Raw genomic sequence first — 19,759 nt, forward strand, 5'->3', positions numbered from 1 at the left:
CAAAACAGTAATAGAAAAACATTAAATTACGAGTCTGGTGAAGAGGAACCTTGAGGGATCCTGTACTGGAAATCAACTACAAGTAACTATAAGTAAGTAAGAAGGGGAAATTATTTTGAAAAATTAGGGAAAAAATCCATAATTTTTGTTAATTGAACTTGAATAACATTTTTTAACAAACACTCATAAAACGTATCTCATGAGTTTTGATGTTCATATATCTTAAAAAATACCATCTAGGAGGTTATATGACATCCTTGTTACCAAGAAATTTAATATTTTCATTAGCACTGACGACGAAATTGGTACCGAACCGTAGATTACGCATTTTAATCACTATTAGTAATGAAATTATATGGCATACTACCAGCTGTGTTTTTATAAACATATAAACACCAGCAAACAGAAGTTTGTCCAGCTTTCTAACAATAGGCTATACATAATCATTCATTTCAGTACAATCATTCATTTATGCCTTTGACAAATAAGTTTGCTTTAAAATGATGCTATATATGTCTTTGAAGAATTAACTTACAAGCTGGATGTTTTTAATTTTTTAAATGTTTTATGTAAAAACGGCTAAACATATCTCAATCATCTTTAGTTAGGTAAGGCGTAAGCAGACAAAAAGGTTCAATAAATCAAATTTAGACGATTGGTGAAAATTAAAGATATAAATTCTAAGACTAAATAATTGAAGAATAAGTCATTCAACGGTTAAAATATATTTTTATTGATATTGATAAGTAGAGCTCTCTCTCTGATTGATAAGTGACGATTTATCAATTGCAACAACTAAAGACATCATCATGAAGTGAGTTAGGTCGCAAGCGCTTTTAAAGTGGGTTTCCCTTTTTATGTGTGTTTAGGAGTAATACTTATTTGAAAGTTTTCTTTCATATTTCAACTTATTTTCACTTATCTAAAATTTTGTAACTGCTATCAGTGCGATTTAATACTAACAGTATTTATATCTGATGTCCCTCTGTCCTTATTTTCAACAGTGCAAGAAAGGCAAAAAAATTGCCTGAATTAAGTCATGGATAAAAATTCACAGGACAATAAGGGACGACACCAAAAGTTCAATGTAGGATAAACAAACTTAATTCACATGGTTTTTTCATTGATCCCAACCCCCTCTTAACTTAATTTGGGAAAAATCAAGTTGATTGACCAATACAGATATACGTAAAATCGATGTCAATAAACAAAACTTGCAGCACTTTTACCCCACCCCCAAATATTTGAATTAAGTTTTTTTTATCTTACATTGATCTTTTGATGTCGTCCCTAAATCAAAGCTCATTTATACTATTCATAGTTTGTCTTTGATAAATAAATCGCCTTTAAAAAAAGCATTTTACATTGTTCATGAACAATAGATTATAAAAACTTTGGAAAAATTTTTCTTGTTTGAGATTTTTTTTCCGCACAGCAAGAAAGAACGAAAACTTACGCCGGAGGATAGACAGACGGACGCCGGACATTTGTATACCATAATACGTCCCGTCAAAATTTTGACGGGCGTATAAAAAGAAGATGTGGTATGATTGCCAATGAGACAACTCTCCACAAGAGATGACACAGAAATTGACAGCTAAAGGTCACCGTACGGCCTTCAACAATGAGCAAAGCCCATACCGCATAGTCAGCTATGAAAGGTCACGAAGTGACAAATGTTAAAACAATTCAAACGAGAAAACTAAAGGCCTAATTTATGTACAAAAAAAATGAACGAAAAACAAATATGTAACACACCAACAAGCGACAACCACTGAATTACAGGCACCTGACTTTGGACAGGCACATACATACAAAATGTGGCTTGGTTAAACATGTTAACGAGATCCCAACCCTCCCCTAACCTGGAACAGTGGTGTAACAGTACAACATAAGAACGAACTATAAAAATCAGTTGAAAAAGGTTTAGCTCATCAGATGGATATATATACAAATAAAAATACATCTAACAAAAACACAGGGTGGAAGTGGCCGTACTTGTAAATTCCAACAACATAAGGAAACTAAGTACAGATCTTAGAGTACTCGCAGTTACTGACAGGTAGTTAAAAGCCACTAACAACCTATTAAAACAAGAGTGCACACGCTGAAATGTCTCGCCTTCTTTACTAATCATTGATAGTATGTTGATAGTCCTAAATATAAAGCTTTATTACAACTGTCACATAAACTTAACATTAACTCAGAAAACTAAAAATTGACCAATGAACCATGAAAATGAGGTCAAGGTCAGATGAACCATGCAGGCAGACATGTACAGCTAACAATTCTTCCATACAATAGATATATTGCTTATAGTTTAAGAAAAACAGACCAAAACACAAAAACTTAACACTGAGCAATGAACCGTGAAAATGAGGTCAAGGTCAAATTAAATCTGAGCGACTGACATATAGATCATAAAATATTTCCATACACCAAATACAGTTGACTTATTGCATATAGTATTAGATAAAAAGACCAAAATTCAAAAACTTAACTTTGACCACTGAACCATAAAAATGAGGTCAAGGTCAGATGACACCTACCAGCTAGACATGTACACCTTACAATCATTCCATACACCAAATATAGTAGACCTATTGCATATATACAGTATATGAAAAACAAGACAAAAACACAAAAACTTAAGTATAACCACTGAACCATGAAAATGAGGTCAAGGTCAGATGACACCTGCCAGTTGGACATGTACACCTTACAGTCCTTCCATACACCGAATATACTAGACCTATTGCTTGTAGTATCTAAGATATGGACTTGACCACCAAATCTTAACCTTGTTCACTGATCCATGAAGTGAGGTCGAGGTCAAGTGAAAACTGTCTGATGGGTATTAGGACCTTGCAACGTACGCACATACCAAATATAGTTATCCTATTACTTATAATAAGAGAGAATTTAACATTACAAAAGATCTTAACATTTTTTTCAAGTAGTCACTGAACCATGAAAATGAGGTTAAGGACATTGGACATGTGACTGACAGAAACTTCGTACCATGAGGCATCCATATACTAAGTATGAAGCATCCAGGTCTTCCACCTTCTAAAATATAAAGCTTTTAAAAAGTTAGCTAACGACGCCGCCGCCGCCGCCGCCGCCGGATCACTATCCCTATGTCGAGCTTTCTGCGACAAAATTTGCAAGCTCGACAAAAATCATGCATCCAAGACTAAATTATCAATCAGTACATATCCAACAGCCAATGGATTTAGTGTAAAATGTCATTAACAATCAGAGAAAAACAAGACCTAGTGCAGTGCAGGTATCGACAGATTGAAGATCCATGAATGTGTATATGTATATAACAATAATATTTAGTTTGCTTTTAATTTACTGAGAACAAAATCAATACTAATACCAATTAAAACAATATTCAATGATCTAATTATACAGTGTTGAATTGGTAACCTTTTAGAATAAGTTTATTTAAAGGATCGACTAGTACTTAGAAGCAAACGATTCTCTCTTTATGACTGAGGAAGAAAAGTGGAGGGCAGTGCCAAACAATCTCTATGGAACGAGATTTGGTAATGTTAATTCAATTGCATACCAAATTTCACTTAACTGAAAAATATTTATTATTGACTTACCGTTAGTGGTAGTCCCTTTAAAGTTTATCAATGACTTAATCTTGGGGAAGATTTATGCTAAAAGTCATCAATGAAAATGAGGTCAAATACAAATGACTTATACCAGATGGACAACCCAGAGCACTGAACAAATAAACAAGAACCTGAATCGTTCACCTGGTAAAAAATTTTCATTTTAATTGATAGATCGTGGTTACTAAACTCAAGTGGCATATATTTCATGCATGTTCAAGACCAGTTAATTTTTAGATTTATTTTAAATCTATTGGGATCCGTTATGTTGGATTTTTTTAACTTCTTATTTTGCAGCATTTTAGTAGATTTCCTATTAGTGATAGTGAATTCTGTTTCTACCTATCTTTTAATGTTTTTTTTTATTGTTTTCAAGATAGTTGATAAAATCATACTTCATAAAAGGAACCTGACGATTTCAACCATGTCTTTCTTGTAGATTTCACTATGCTGACTATTTTTGCTCTATAAAGTTTCTCTCTATCTACTTTATATTTTTTTCAAATGCCCCAAAATGTGTTAAAATTGCAATATAAATATGTAGATAGTTTGTTGACAATTTAGGCCAGTCAGTCTTATTTGAAGATCAATTGTGCTGAAAACTCTCTCATTCTATTTTGGTTTCCACATGAATACAAAAATTGGTAAAAATCTTCTTACGAGAGCAAAAACCTCTCTACAGGGTCAATTAATGATTTCGGTCATGTTGACTTAATTATACACCATATTAAAGTAAAAAAATGTTATTGTAGACAGAACTTGTCCTGCTTATCCTTTTCAGCAAGTCAGATATGCTCAAACTGTACCTTTCTTGGTCCCATACTGTGCATGCATATTCAACTGAAGGTCTTACTATTGTTGAATATGCTGCTGCTTTAACTGGTTTAGTGCAATCTTTTAAGTTTCATTTTCTTCGTATGAAGCCTAGTGTTTTGTTGCCTTTACCCACTATGTTGTCAATATGTCTGTCCAAGGTTAGTCTCAACCTTTATATATGTTATTAAAGAAATTTCTTGGTATTCCTAAACGGAAGATTTTATACACACAGAAGAAGAAGTATACTTAACAACAAAATTATTTTCATTTACCTGTGTATAATATGACGCAGGTTTCTTCAAAAGTGATGATTTTCTATAAATTGTTTGAAATTTCACAGTGATATCATACTTTAACTTTGTTTAAACTTGTTTATTTACTTTTGACTTTAATTATTTATCCCTTGTAATTTTTTATTAACTGTGTATTTGCATTCAGGTGTCACAGGTCAAATTTATTCGTTCATTGTGTGTTAATTTACGTTTTTTGATTGAGTTAAGCCTTCCAATTTATATTTTATAGTGTGTTTTTCTATGTTGTGATGTTATACTATTGTTTCAGAAAAGGGAGAAGGTTTGGTACCATTAAAACGTTTAATCCCGCTGCAAATTTTTGCACCTGTTCTAAGTCAGGAATCTGATTACAGTAGTTGTCGTCTGTTTATGTAGTTCATACGTGTTTCTCGTTTCTCGTTTTTATATAGATTAGACCGTTGGTTTTTACGTTTGAATGGTTTTACACTAGTAATTTTTGGGGCCCTTTATAGCTTGCTGTTCGGTGTGAGCCAATGCTCCGTGTTGAAGGCCGTACCTTGACCTATAATGGTTTACTTTTATAAATTGTAACTTGGATGGAGAGTTGTCTCATTGGCACTCATACCACATCTTCCTATACCTACTTACCGGGCCTACACCTTTGCAAACATTCTAACCTTATGAATACTCATTCAGAAAATATCCACCCACCCACACCCTCTCCCCACATAGATGCCTTATTTTTATTTTGAAGAAATTAATATTTTGAAAATTTAGTCTTAGACTTGAGTAAATAGTGACTGCAAAAAACTGAGTCCAATTTTTAGTAAAATACTGTAAGATGGAGAAAAAAAAGCATTACATTTTTTTGTATTTGATTGAGATGCGTTTTTTTTAACTTAAGCAGTGCTTTAATATATTCATATACCATCATCAAGTTTTCGTCCTGAATATGCATTTAATTTCCTACTGCTTATTGAATAGTCATTCCTCCAGTCAGCCAATTCTTAATCTTGTTTATTACTCATCACCCGGCAAAGATTGCCACTGAAATTAAAATTACACAGAAACACACACTGGTAGATAAACGTATTATATTCAAAATAATCATGTTACATGAAAAATGTGTGTCCTATAATATATTATTGGTGACAAGAAAAGAGAAATGATTTCTCAGACAAATGTAGCTATTACAATTGTAGTACAAGAATACAGTAATGCAATGAAGTAACTGGACAGTCAATTTCCAACCTGCAAGGAATTGAATATACAACACTTTAGCTTAAGAAAGAACTTTGTGCTGCCATGGCACCTGACCTATATTTGTGAAATATTCTTTGTTTTCTTCCCGAATATCACGAGCCTTATATGAGCTGTGGTATCCTCCCCTTGCCATTAGTGGCATTAAATTGTTAATTTCAATATTTTCAGTTTCTTGTAATCCCAGGAAACTTTCAGGTCTTAAATAATTGTGCAAAGCACAACATGCCATGACCACATGTGTTACTTTTTCAGGTGATAATAAAATAGGGGCACGCATTACCCTGAAACGGTTGCAAAGAATACCGAATGCGTTTTCCACAATGCGTCGAGCTCTGGACAAACGATAATTAAAAATTCTCCGCGAATCACCAAGTTCTCCTCGTTGGGGATAAGGCCTCATGATATTTTCTTTTAATGGGAATGCCTCATCAGCAACAAAAACATATGGTGTTGGTTTATTTCGGCTTGGTAATGGTGTGGGTTCAGGAATGTTCAAGTCATTGCACTCTAAAGCCTGGTTCAATGAACATTTTTGTAAAGTACCCCATCACTGGTTCTGCCATTGGTTCCAATATCAACGTAAATAAACCTGTAGCTTGCGTCAACAGCTGCCATAAGTACTACACTGTGTGTATTCTTATAGTTGTAGAAGTACGACCCACTATTATTTGGGGCTTGGATAACCACATGTTTTCCATCAACCGCACCCAAGCAGTTAGAAAAATTCCATTTCTCATTGAAATCTTTTGCAATAGTTAACCATTCATGTGCATGCAGATGATGGAACCTATAAAACAAAACAAAAACAAGTCTTTACCATGTGGAGAGTGGTCTCATTGGCAGTCATAACACATTTTTTTTTATATATATAAATGACATTTATCCTAACCCCTGGAATACAAAAATGGTACAAAACATATGACGTCAAGTGACTTTTTTTCCCATAAATCTGTAATTTTGTATATAAATTAATTATTTCATGAAACAGTAAAATCCGGTAGTAAACAGGTATTTCTACTGAAGGGAATGTATTAGCGCCACGAATTATATATTTTTTTCTATGTTTGCTTTATATCTCAACAGTTTGCGTTAATGCAAACATAGGAAGAAATACCAAAAACTTGAATTAATGTGTGTAGCTAATACGCTTTAGTATTTATCATTTAGATTGATATTAATTTTTAGTCAGGTTTCATCAACTGTCTGAGTGAAACAAATACAAATGTAGTTAACTATACCCCCTTAATTTAGTTTATAAGATATATCTTATTTCGTTTATTAGATAACTTATTAAGTTTAAAAGATATCTCTATTAAATTAACCGATATCTTATCAATACAAGAGTGCACACGCTGAAATGTCTCGCCTTCTTTACTAATCATTGATATTATGTTGATAGTCCTAAATATAAAGCTTTATTATAACTGTCACATAAACTTAACATTAACCGAGAAAACTAAACATTGACCAATGAACCATGAAAATGAGGTCAAGGTCAGATGAACCATGCCAGGCAGACGTGTACAGCTAACAATTCTTCCATACAACAAATATAGTTGACCTATTGCTTATAGCTTAAGAAAAACAGACCAAAACACAAAAACTTAACACTGTGCAATGAACCGTGAAAAGGAGGTCAAGGTCAAATAAAACCTCCGCGACTGACATAAAGATCATAAAATATTTCCATACACCAAATATAGTTGACTTATTGCATACAGTTTTAGAAAAACAGACCAAAACTAAGAAACTTAACTTTGACCATTGAACCACGAAAATGAGGTCAAGGTCAGATGACACCTACCAGCTAGACATGAGCACCTTACAATCATTCCATACACCAAATATAGTAGACCTATTGCATACGGTACAAGAAAAACTGACCAAAACACAAAAACTTAACTATAACCACTGAACCATTAAAATGAGGTCAAGGTCAGATGACACCTGCCAGTTGGACATGTACACCTTACAGTCCTTCCATACACCGAATATACTAGACCTATTGCTTATAGTATCTGAGATATGGACTTGACCACCAAAACCTAACCTTGTTCACTGATCCATGAAATGAGGTCGAGGTCAAGTGAAAACTGTCTGATGGGTATTAGGACCTTGCAAGGTATGCACATACAAAATATAGTTATCCTATTACTTATAATAAGAGAGAATTTAACATTACAAAATATCTTAACTTTTTTTTCAAGTAGTCACTGAACCATGAAAATGAGGTCAAGGACATTGGACATGTGACAGACGAAAACTTCGTAGCATAAGGCATCTATATACAAAGTATGAAGCATCCAGGTCTTCCACCTTCTAAAATATAAAGCTTTTAAGAAGTTAGCTAACGCCGTCGCCGCCGCCGGATTACTATCCCTATGTCGAGCTTTCTGCGACAAAAGTCGCAGGCTCGACAATAAAATTAAGAAGATATGGTTTGTATAGGTATAATTACCTTTGATATTTCTTTTAATTTATAAGATATCTATTTAATATTTTAAAATATTTTGAAAGTTGAACGAATATAACAACAACTTACTAGTACCATAACTATTTTATTTACAATTAACTTTTCCATATTTCAGAACTTAACACTATTGAACGAGAATACAGAAGTGTTGGGTGATTCAGACGTAAGCCCGTCATCCAAAAAGGCCAAACAAACAACTTCCGATGGGAAAAAGATTAAAGTTAAGCTTGAAGACCAATTGATGTTCAAAGCCGTTGAAAGCTTAAGGGCATACGATACAGTTTTGATCCCATAATGAAATTTTGATGAAAATTTGCATATAGGCTATTTTTCACCTGATTAAATCAAATATGTAATAAAAAATATACCATCATGTGCTACTTTTTGAGTAAATTGAGGTTGAAATTTCAGATATTTACTCAAAATTCGGATTTGTGGACGTATTTTTCCTTTCGACAGAAACACCAGCACTTTTTTGTTTTAAAAGATAAACACAAGCTGTTTTTTGTTAAATTATTTGTTATTTCTGTTTTATATAAATGTTCTATAAATTTGTACATTTTATTTTTAAAAATAACTCATATTTATCAAATGTTCATGAATGTAGAAAAAAAAACGTCATTTTTTGCTATATATTTATCAAATCAAAAAAAAATTGCACTATTGACTTTTTCATGAAAATAAGTACACATAATCTTCCTACGTAATCAAACCAAATGTCATTTTAAAAAAGAGGGGTCCGTTACAGCTACAGGGGAGGTAATGACGTTGCTAACGTGAAATGTTATTTTCGCGACGTCAAACTATGACATATCGGGTAAAGATTCATTTTTCGACTGATTTTTATCATTCAAATTGATTTAACTTTTAAACGAGTTCATGGACCCTATTTTTTAAAATGACATTCGGTTTGATTACGTATGAAGATTAATTATAATATACCAAATTTCATGAAAAAATCAATGATGCAATTTTTTTTATTTGATAAATATACAGCAAAAATAACGTTTTTTTCTACATTCATGAACATTTGATAAATTTAGTTATTTCTAAACAAAAAATTTCATAAATTTATAGGATACTTATATAAAAGAGAACTTATAAATAATTTAACAAAAAACAGCTTGTGTTTATCTTTTTAAACAAAAAAGTTATGGATTTCTGTCGGGAGGAAAATTAAGTCCACAAATCAGAATTTTGAGCAAATATCTGAAATTTCTACCTCATTTTACTCAAAAAGTAGCAAATGAAGGTATATTTTTTATTACATATTTCATTTAAGCAGGTATAAAAAAAAGCCTATATATCTTAAAGGGAAAAATTAACACCGTCAGAAATATACTGTTGGATATGCCCTTAAGTTCTACTGGAGAAGAAGAGATAGCGGACTATTGTTTCGGAAAGTTGGTGGGGAAATCACTCTCGACAATGCCTAACAAGAGGACAAAGATGATGTTAAAACATAAGATACAAAATCTGATGTATGAGACACAGTTAATGTGTATGCCTGCAGAGGTGCCAAACAACCAACTGTATCCAAACCAATCGTCCTTCACATGATTTCAATCCTTACCAGTCATATGTTAATGAAGCACCTTTGCCAACTTTAATCAACAAAACTCCATCTAAAACACAACCACAGTATTAGGCACTTGCCAATCAAACCCCTCCTGGAAGTCTTTATAACCCACAGTTTCAGTTCCAACGACAGTACCAATCTTCCAGTTCCTCCATGAGTGGTGAACCGAATGACACCAGTGGACCAAACGTATATACGGAACTTTAAATATTTGCTTATGAAATTCATGTTTTTTGTCTTTTTTGTTTTCTTAAATTTTGCCTTTTGCTGAAATATCAAGACTTTAGTCTTCGAAATGAACATGAAGTTTAGTAAAAGGTGTGAAATTATTGCATGGTTAAGGATTAGCTGTCAAGAGATATTTTTCTTGTAAATGATCATTTCCAATATTGTATTAAGTAGTAGTATCAAAAAATTGTAAGACCATAAAATTAAAATTGTTCTTATTCTAAATTATAGAAAATTACAAAATATTAATACAAATCTATTATACATAAAACCAATACCAACACACATGGGAATAAAAGTGTAATAAAATATTTCGGTGCAGTTTTTAAATATCTTTATTACGGAAGCAATTATAGTCCGCAATATAAAAGAAAGGATACCCAAACATACATTTGACAAAAACCAAGGAACAAGAATTGATTGTAGTTCTTCATCTCAAAAGCTAATGATGTCTTCATGATAGAGCTAAGAATCTTGTCTTCTAGTCAGTGTAAGTGATCATTTTACATTTCAAACTGTTATTATGAAAAGTGGGGAAAACAAACTGTCCCAAGTCATGAGCCTCTTATTCAGTGGTTGTCGTTTGTTGATGTATTTCATCTTTTAGTACTGTGAATTTTTGATGTTATAAAGTCAACCTGTAGCCTTGATATAGCGAGATGATGTATCAAATACTCTTGTTTTACACGTTTTCAAGACAAAATATTCAACTCAAACACGCCCTAACATAAAAAGGTGCACTCGATTTTCTCTTTTCGATACAATTGTTACTCATTTTTTGGAATTTTTTCTTGAGTCACATAATGGAAGGGCAGACACGAAAATTACTGAACGAATAGATTGATATTTTTTCCGTCCGTGGTAATTTTTTTTTTAAATCGGAGGTTATGCATTTTCTACATCCAACTTGATAGATACATGTACCCATGTCGTCGACTTGATATCTAATTGTTCTGCTTAACTATGTCATAGACAAATTGAAAACTTGCAAATGGTGTTTTTAAGATAAAATACTTCGTAATTGAGCAGAAAATTGTCATTTTATTTGTTTCTATTAACTTTTAAAAATTTTGTTACTATTGTAAACATTACAGTAAGCATTTATCGCCTTCTCTAACAAAGAGCTTCGATTCGTTTGCTCTATTTCAAACGGGTTTCCGCCTGCTTAAACGGGCCGTTACTTTTCTCGTTTGAAATTTTTTACATTCGTCATTTAGGGGCCTTCAGTAGCTGACAATGCGGTATGTGTTTAGGCCATTGTTGAAGGCTGTGTGGTGATCTTTATTTGTAAAATTGTATGTCATTTTGGTCTGTGGTGGAGAGTTGTCTCTTTTGCCATCATACCACATCTTCTTTTTTTAATCTAAAAGCAAATATCAATACAATTGGTACCATGTTAATGCTCTAACAAGTTTTTATGACAAATATTGCTAACTATACAAACCTTCAAATAATTGTCTTTAAGGGACAAATACAACGCCTCGCATACTTCTGGTACAATTTTACTGATGGTGGACTGGGAAATTCTAAACGAATAAATGAGGCTACGAAAACTTTCACCTATAAGATAAATACAACGAAATATTATTAAGATAAATTCAACATAAGATAATATATATTTATAATAATGCAAGAAAAAAACTTTTTACAATTCATATTACCAACAAAACACTTATGGTTTAAATGGAAACAAAAGAATGACGGTCTATGTAATGTATGTAACGAAGAAGAAGATTATAACCACTTTTTTATTTCTTGTAGATTTTTAGAAAAATTTTGGAAAAGTATTTATGAGTTAATGATAAAATCAAATTTAAATTTTAGAGTATCGTTAAAACAATTAGTCTTTGGATATAAAAATTTTGACAAAAATTATTTTGGTCTGAATTATTTCCTAACAATTTTAGGTTTTTCTATATACAAATCATATTATGTATCTAATCAGAAATTGACAAATGTAAATGTTTATCAAATTTTTTTTCAAGAATACATTAAAAGATATAACGAAAACAGAACAATGAAATTTAATCCATTACTGAAGTCACTAAAAAGAAGTTTAGACGATTGAATAGAATAAAACATAATGCATTAAAATGTTGTACAATTGTATTTCAAGATTTATACATATTATTATAATATATACATATACCAGCAGCTGATTACTAACCTGGGTAATCAGTGGAATATAACAGGATACATCAAGAAAAGCTTGGTTTACACGATACGATTTTCCATCCGACTTGATACCGTCGCACAGGTGAATCGTACAGCGTTCTGTTCACACGATACGATTTTCCATTCGATTTTGAGCAGATTTGAACAAGTGCTTTTATTTTTCTAAACGCAGCAACTTCCGAAATTATCTATACGGCATGTAATCGGCAATTAAATTATTAAAATTTAAACAAATATTATTGAACTATTGATTGGTGATTGGTTAATGAATTTTTACCAGAGGCTCCAAGGAGCCTGTAATCGCTCATCTGATTCACAGAAGTCAAGAAAAGAATTTAAAAAAAATTTCAAACTGAAAAAAATTTGTCAACTGAAAAAAAAGCTAAATGAAAATTGTCATTTGAAGTCTAATGAACGTCAAAACCCGTTTCCAAGGACTATTCCTCCAAAATATGATTCCATCCAGCTCAGTTTTTTATAAATGTAGCTTTTTATACTTTTATATGAGATTTTATGTTTCTTTATTTGTATTAAGTTAAGTACATATTGCACAACTATAGTGATCGTACTTGCCGTAATAATGTTTTCTTCGTAAACCTGTAATTTCCGTGAACGGATAAAAGACCATAGTCCTATAATATAAGACTTCGGAGCTTCATATCATTTACATTCAACGTTTTTTATCGGATATTTTTTTTTACTGTCAATGTTGAACGGGTTTCAACATTGATAGTAAAAACAAAATATCCGATAAAAAACGTTGAATGTAAATGATATGAAACTCCGAAGTCTTATATTATAGGACTAAAAAGACCAAAGCTTGACAAAATATTTAGCACAATATAGAGTGTGGTATGAGTTATAAGGTTACCTTGAATAATTTTGTTTATATCAAAGGTCATTTATTCCAAATTATATCAGTCTTGAAACAAAAGTGAAAAATGCAAAAATTTGTTCAGCATGTAACCTCAGACTTTGTTTTTTAAACAAACACTAATTTTAAAAATGAATTCTACACATAACAGATTGATATCGGTGTCAACATTTAATTCTAATACAACTTCTTTCTTCAGATACACGTATTATGTTTTATAAAAGACGAAATAGTCGAAATGTAACCTCCGTGCGTGAAATGTAATATCCGTTGAAGTTTTTGGTAAAGAGTGATTTCTTTCACGTCCGCACTTCTGTCGAGTATGGCATGCCAAATAAACATTTAAATAATTATTACGGATGGCGAATATATAAATTACAGAACAATTACATACATTGCAATTCAGACGACATAAGGAGGCACCATGTGACACTTTTAATTTTTCACTGAATTGTTTAAGTGTAACAGAGTTAGTTTTTTCTCATATCTAGAAAAAAACCGAACCGGATATTTTTACATCAATATTGATGCAAGTAGATAAACCCGTTTTCAATATTCAAGATATGAAACTTTTATTAAAATATAGATCTAATAGAGAACTCAATACTATTAAAGAATGGAACTCTCAAAACAGATAACAGTTGCTTCATGCGTCTTGATTTATTACTACATGTACGTCTTTGTTTTATAGGCACATGTTTTTGTGTAATTCACGTCTTTTTGATAGAGTAAAGCCACTATATTCAATTTATATTTTATAGTGCTTTTTTTCGTGTTGAAATGTCATACATATACTACTTTTTAGGTAAGGGCGAAAGTTGGCGCCTGTTAAAACGTTCAAACTTGCTATATTATATGCATCTGTCCCAAGTCAGGAGCCTGTTGGTCAGTGAATGTCGTTTGTTTGTGAGTTTCATAGATGTTTCTTGTTTCTCGTTTTGTAAATTATAGATTAGACCGTTAGTTTTACTGTTTGAATTGTTGTACACTGGTCATTTTGGGACCCTTTATAGTTGCTGTTTTGTGTGAGCTAAAGAAGGCTCCGTGTCGAAGGCCGTACTTTGACCTATAATTGTTAGCTTAAATTCGCTGTGACTTGGATGCGGAGTTGTCTCTTTGGCACTTAAACCACATATTCTTATGTATAATGTTCACAAGTATTTATAATTATTTGTGATTTTTTTTCAAACTTATTTTAAATTATATACACATGTGCGAACTAAAGTAGGGTTTAAGTGTGGCATGAATATAGGAAAATAATACCTTTTTATAAAATAACGTTAAAGGTCTTCGAATCCATGATATAGTCCAGCTTGTGCAATACCATAATTAAAAAAATTAGAATAAATAAAGGGATATGAGACTTTTCAATCCCTGAAAAAATTTGCCAAGATTCAAGGTCGCCACACGTCAAAACATTATCGGACTAGGAATAGCTAGCATGATTTGTTTTCCTTAAAAATGTCAATTCGATTTTTCAGTATTATAATGATCCCTAGCAATACTCTCAGTTCACAAATTCCCGGATCTAATTAAGTTTTACCCCGAAATGCAGAAGGTTACTTTTTTTTTTAAATGGCACGACTATTCCAAGAGCTAAGAAAGTTTGACCTTATTTTCTGATTTGGAGTATCGTCAATGGTTTCTGAGATACAAGAGGGGTTGATTCCTGATGAAGCCAGAGGCGAATTTAGGGGGTGGGGGCAGGGGGCCCGCTCCCCCTTTTTGTGGGAAAAATTTGGTTCATTATATAGGGAATCACTGAAGCATACATGACTGGAGCGGGTCCCTCTTAGGCAGTAAATGGCCCCCCTCTAATGAAAATTTCTGGATCCGCCACTGGAAGTGGTATAGATTTTATTTTTCATCCGATTTAGATGGAATTTTTTCCACTGTGTTATTCATTTTGATCCCTTTTGGAAATGTCAACGGATTTTACATAGCTCATACGGTTATTGAGTTAAAAGGGTAAAATACTACTGAAAATGGTTATTTTTGAAATCTCAAGAAGAGATTTTATATGAATTTATAGGGTTAAATATACTTACCATGAAATTACATTTATATTATATAGAATATGTTTGCTTTCAGAACATGTTCTCATCGCAATTAACTAGGTGATTAAAAATTACATCCATAAGATGTACTCACCTACGTCATAATTTACCTGCGTAACACACAATATCTTCAGTTTGAGATAGGTTCCGAAAGCCAAGATGGAGGTTGGTTAAATCTAGCTCCGGTAAAAAGTATAGTAAACACCTTTTTTCGGGCTTAAATGTACGGTAAAGGTTAATATGACCATCCTGTGGACCGCGGCCCCGGGTAGCTTGTAGTCCTGATACCCGTATTACTGCTGGAAACAAAGATATAAAGGAGTTATCATCAAAATTTTCTAGTTTGACCTTTAACCTCACAGAGAAACATGTAGTCACAACACTATAGGATTCAAAAAGTGCTCACAACAACTTGTTATATTACCAAAAGCGTGAACTGTTCTCTACTATTGACCCTTACTTATAACGCTAGCGGTACAACACTCATTGTTATTGATTATAGATATATTAATATTAATTTAAAGATGTCGCTTGAGGAAACTTCAAAACTATTGACGGAAAGTCAAAAGATTTTTAACGAGAGTGATGATGTTAGTATAAATACACCAGTGATGCTGAACATGCTTCTCCGTATTGTTTCATCTATTGACGGCAGATTGAAATATATCGAAACATCAGTTGAGTCCGTCAAAGATTTGAGGAAGGACCTTCTCCTCATGTCCTCGCAGGTTAGAGTACTTGAAACTTCGGTTACAGATATTGTTAAGTCGCAAAAGACCCAGCTGATCAAGCACTCAGATGAAATCAGAAAAGTCAACAATGATTCCGAAAAAATGTCGCGCAAAATAAAAAATCTTGAAAAACAGTTAGAAAACACCAAATCGAACACACAACAACATGATACAAGTAGAATACAAACTTTGCAGAATACTGTTCTAGATCTTCAATGTCGTTCTATGAAGAACAATTTAATATTCAAAAATTTGGAAGAACAACATACGGAAGATGTCGAGCAAAAACTCCGTAGTTTCATTTATGAACAATTAGGTATTGAACACGATATCGAATTCGGTAAACGCTCTAGGAACAATCCGAGGCCTATCGTGGCGCGTTTTCTATACCACAATGACCTTAAGATGGTGCTGGATAATGCCAGATGGCTAAAAAAAGACACCCTACAGTATTCACCAACAGTTTCCGAGTGAAATAGAAGAACGTCGTAGGAAGTTATATCCTATACAGAAGGAAGCAAAATATTCGGGTAAACATGCTGTACTTGTCCGTGAAAAACTCTTTATAGACGGCAAACAATATATCCTTGATGAAAGCTTGGACCATGTGGATATGAGAAGTGGTAACCCTAGAAGTGATAATCCTAACAGTTATCGCGATTCTCTTTTGACCACGCCAAAAGATACGGACAGGCCGTACAAAAGGATGAGACGCTCAGATTCATCCCCACCAATAAATGGCAAACTGTATTGCTCATTCATTACTTGAAAATGACAATATACTTGTACATCTTTATAAAGATCAAAACACACAGGTTAAACCTAATGAAAATGTTGACCAGTGCGAAAATAGACGATCTTGTGACATAGACAAAAGGTCGTACTTTGAATTGTGTAATGATTTAAATGTAACAGACCATATTACTGCAGTTGAATTATACAATTTATTTTCAGAAATCATTGCTAATTTCTATTCAGATTTTTTAAATGATGATTTAAATGACAGAGAGTTAAATAGTTCATATTCCTATGACACTAGTGGTCGTTCACCGAGTGTAAATAGTACCTTTAATAGTAATCATGTCATTAATGATGTTAATATTTTATGTCTAAACTGTTGTGGCATAAAGTCCAGAATGCAATATCCAGAATTTGAAAATATAATTTAAAAGCACGATATCGTATGTTTTGTTGAGACGAAAACGGACGATATTGATGTCATAAATTTTGAATTCCTGGTTTTCACTTTAAAATGAAAAACAGAAAAACGGTGACTAACAGACGATCAGGAGGTATTATAGTTGGTTATACGGAAAATTTAAAAAATATGATAGAAATTAAAGAAACGGGTTGTAAATATGTTCTGTGGTTTCAAGTAAACGGAAAAGTTTTTAATTTAGATAAACCCGTTATTTTTGGCGTTGTTTACATTCCTCCGAAATATACTAAGTATTCATCAGATGAAGCGATAAATCAGATTGAACAAGAATACTTACGCTTTTCAAATTATTCAAATTATATATGCCTTATAGGCGACTTTAATGCCAGAACAAGTTGTGATGATGATTTTGTAATTATAGATGAAAATGAACATGGTGATAATAATTTATCTGATTTTATCGAAAATCCCGTTAATGCTCTTAGAGATCTGTCTTTCCCTATTAATCGTGTAAATATGGATAAAGGAAAAAATAGATATGGAAATATGCTGTTGAATTTTTGTAAAGGTAACGGCGTTTTCATACTAAATGGGATGATGGGACGGGATCAAAATATAGGGCGATTTACCTGTCGCAATGCCAGTCGTTGATTATTGTATTAGCAGTCCTGGACTTCTAAAATCATTTAAGGACTTTGAGGTTTTAGATTCAAGTAAATTGTTATCAGATGTTCATAACCCTCTTTCTGTCACTTTTTATTGTAATAAAAACTTGGCAAATGACCATGCAGAAAATGTTGATTGTAATAGTCACTATAATACTTTTAAGAAAATAAATAGATGGGATTCTGAAAAGATAAAAGATTTTCAAAATAATATTGATGTTGAAAAAATTGTAGAATTAGAACACAATCTTTGTAATACTGATTTGAACGATGTTAATAAAAATGTAGTTAATTCATTTATAGGTGATTTATGTAACATTTTTGTCAGGTGTGGGCAAGCAACTTTTGGTATCTCTACAGTAAAACGGAATAAAAAAAAAAAAGGGAGAAAGTGGAAATAAAAATAAACCATGGTTTGATGTGGAATGTAAATTTGCACGCCAATACTACAGAAAATTAAAGAGACGATTTAAGTCGAAAAATAGTTACCAAAACCATTTGGACATGTTAAATGCCGAAAAAGTTTATAAAAAGGTTCTCGATAACAAAAACAGAAAATTTAGATATGATCTTACAAACAAAATTCAAAATTTGCGTGGCAACAACCCGAAAGAATTTTGGAAAATTCTAAATCAAGGAAAGATGAAAAAGCAACCCGATATTGATATAGGAAAATTACACGATTTTTTCAAAAACCTGAACGCTGCACCGGAAGATGATCAAACTGTGCGTTTTCCCGACATTGATCCCATGCAAAGTGAGCAGCGAAATGAACATATAAATTCGCCTTTTTCACAAGATGAAATTCTTCAGTGCATTAAGAAACTGAAGAATGACAAAGCTTGTGGAGAAGACGAAATTATAAATGAATACATAAAATCCACATCAAGCCAGTTTATATGTATTTATGAGAAACTTTTTAATATTATTTTCAATAAAGGCTTAATTCCACAAAGTTGGCTAATTGGTACTATTAAACCTGTATATAAAAATAAAGGCGACTCTAAAGATCCAAAGAACTATAGACCAATCACTATTGTTAGTTGCTTGGGAAAACTATTTACTGGAATATTAAATAAAAGACTAAATGATTTTTTTTCAGATGAATTTATTATCATACAAGAAAACCAGAGTGGTTTTCGTCAAAAGTATTCTACTACAGATAATATGTTTACCTTATATTCTTTTTTTGAACTGTTGAAATGTAAGAAGAAGAAATTATATTGTGCCTTTGTAGATTTTGAGAAGGCATTTGACACTGTATGGCGAGATGGTTTGTTTTATAAAATGCTATTGAATAATATAAATGGTAAGATGTATAATGTAATATTGAATATGTACAGTGATATTAAATCTCGTATATCATATAATAATTGTAATTCGGAATACTTTGCTTGTAACAATGGTGTAAGACAAGGGGAAAACTTATCACCTTTCCTATTTTCTTTATTTTTGAATGACTTAGAAACATTCTTAGTCAGTAAAAATATCACAGGACTTAAAACTATTTCAGAAGATCTGGAAAGAGGATTAGAAATATACTTAAAGGTTTTTATTATATTGTACGCAGATGACACGGTATTGCTGGCCGAAACAGCACAGGACCTGCAGACTCAACTCAATGCCTTTCATGATTATTGTAAGGTTTGGAAATTGAAAGTAAACGTTGACAAAACCCAAGCTTAAGTGTTTGGTTTTGGACGTTTGCCAAAAAATCTCAGATTTTCTTACAATGTCACTAACATTGAGATAGTAAAGCAGTTTAACTATTTGGGAATTATTTTTACTAAAACAGGGAATTTTAATATGACAAAAAAACATTTATCCGATAAGGCCTTAAAAGCCATGTACGAAGT

The sequence above is a fragment of the Mytilus californianus genome, unplaced genomic scaffold (assembly GCF_021869535.1).
Source record: "Mytilus californianus isolate M0D057914Y unplaced genomic scaffold, xbMytCali1.0.p SCAF_7, whole genome shotgun sequence".
Taxonomy (NCBI): Eukaryota; Metazoa; Mollusca; class Bivalvia; order Mytilida; family Mytilidae; genus Mytilus; species Mytilus californianus.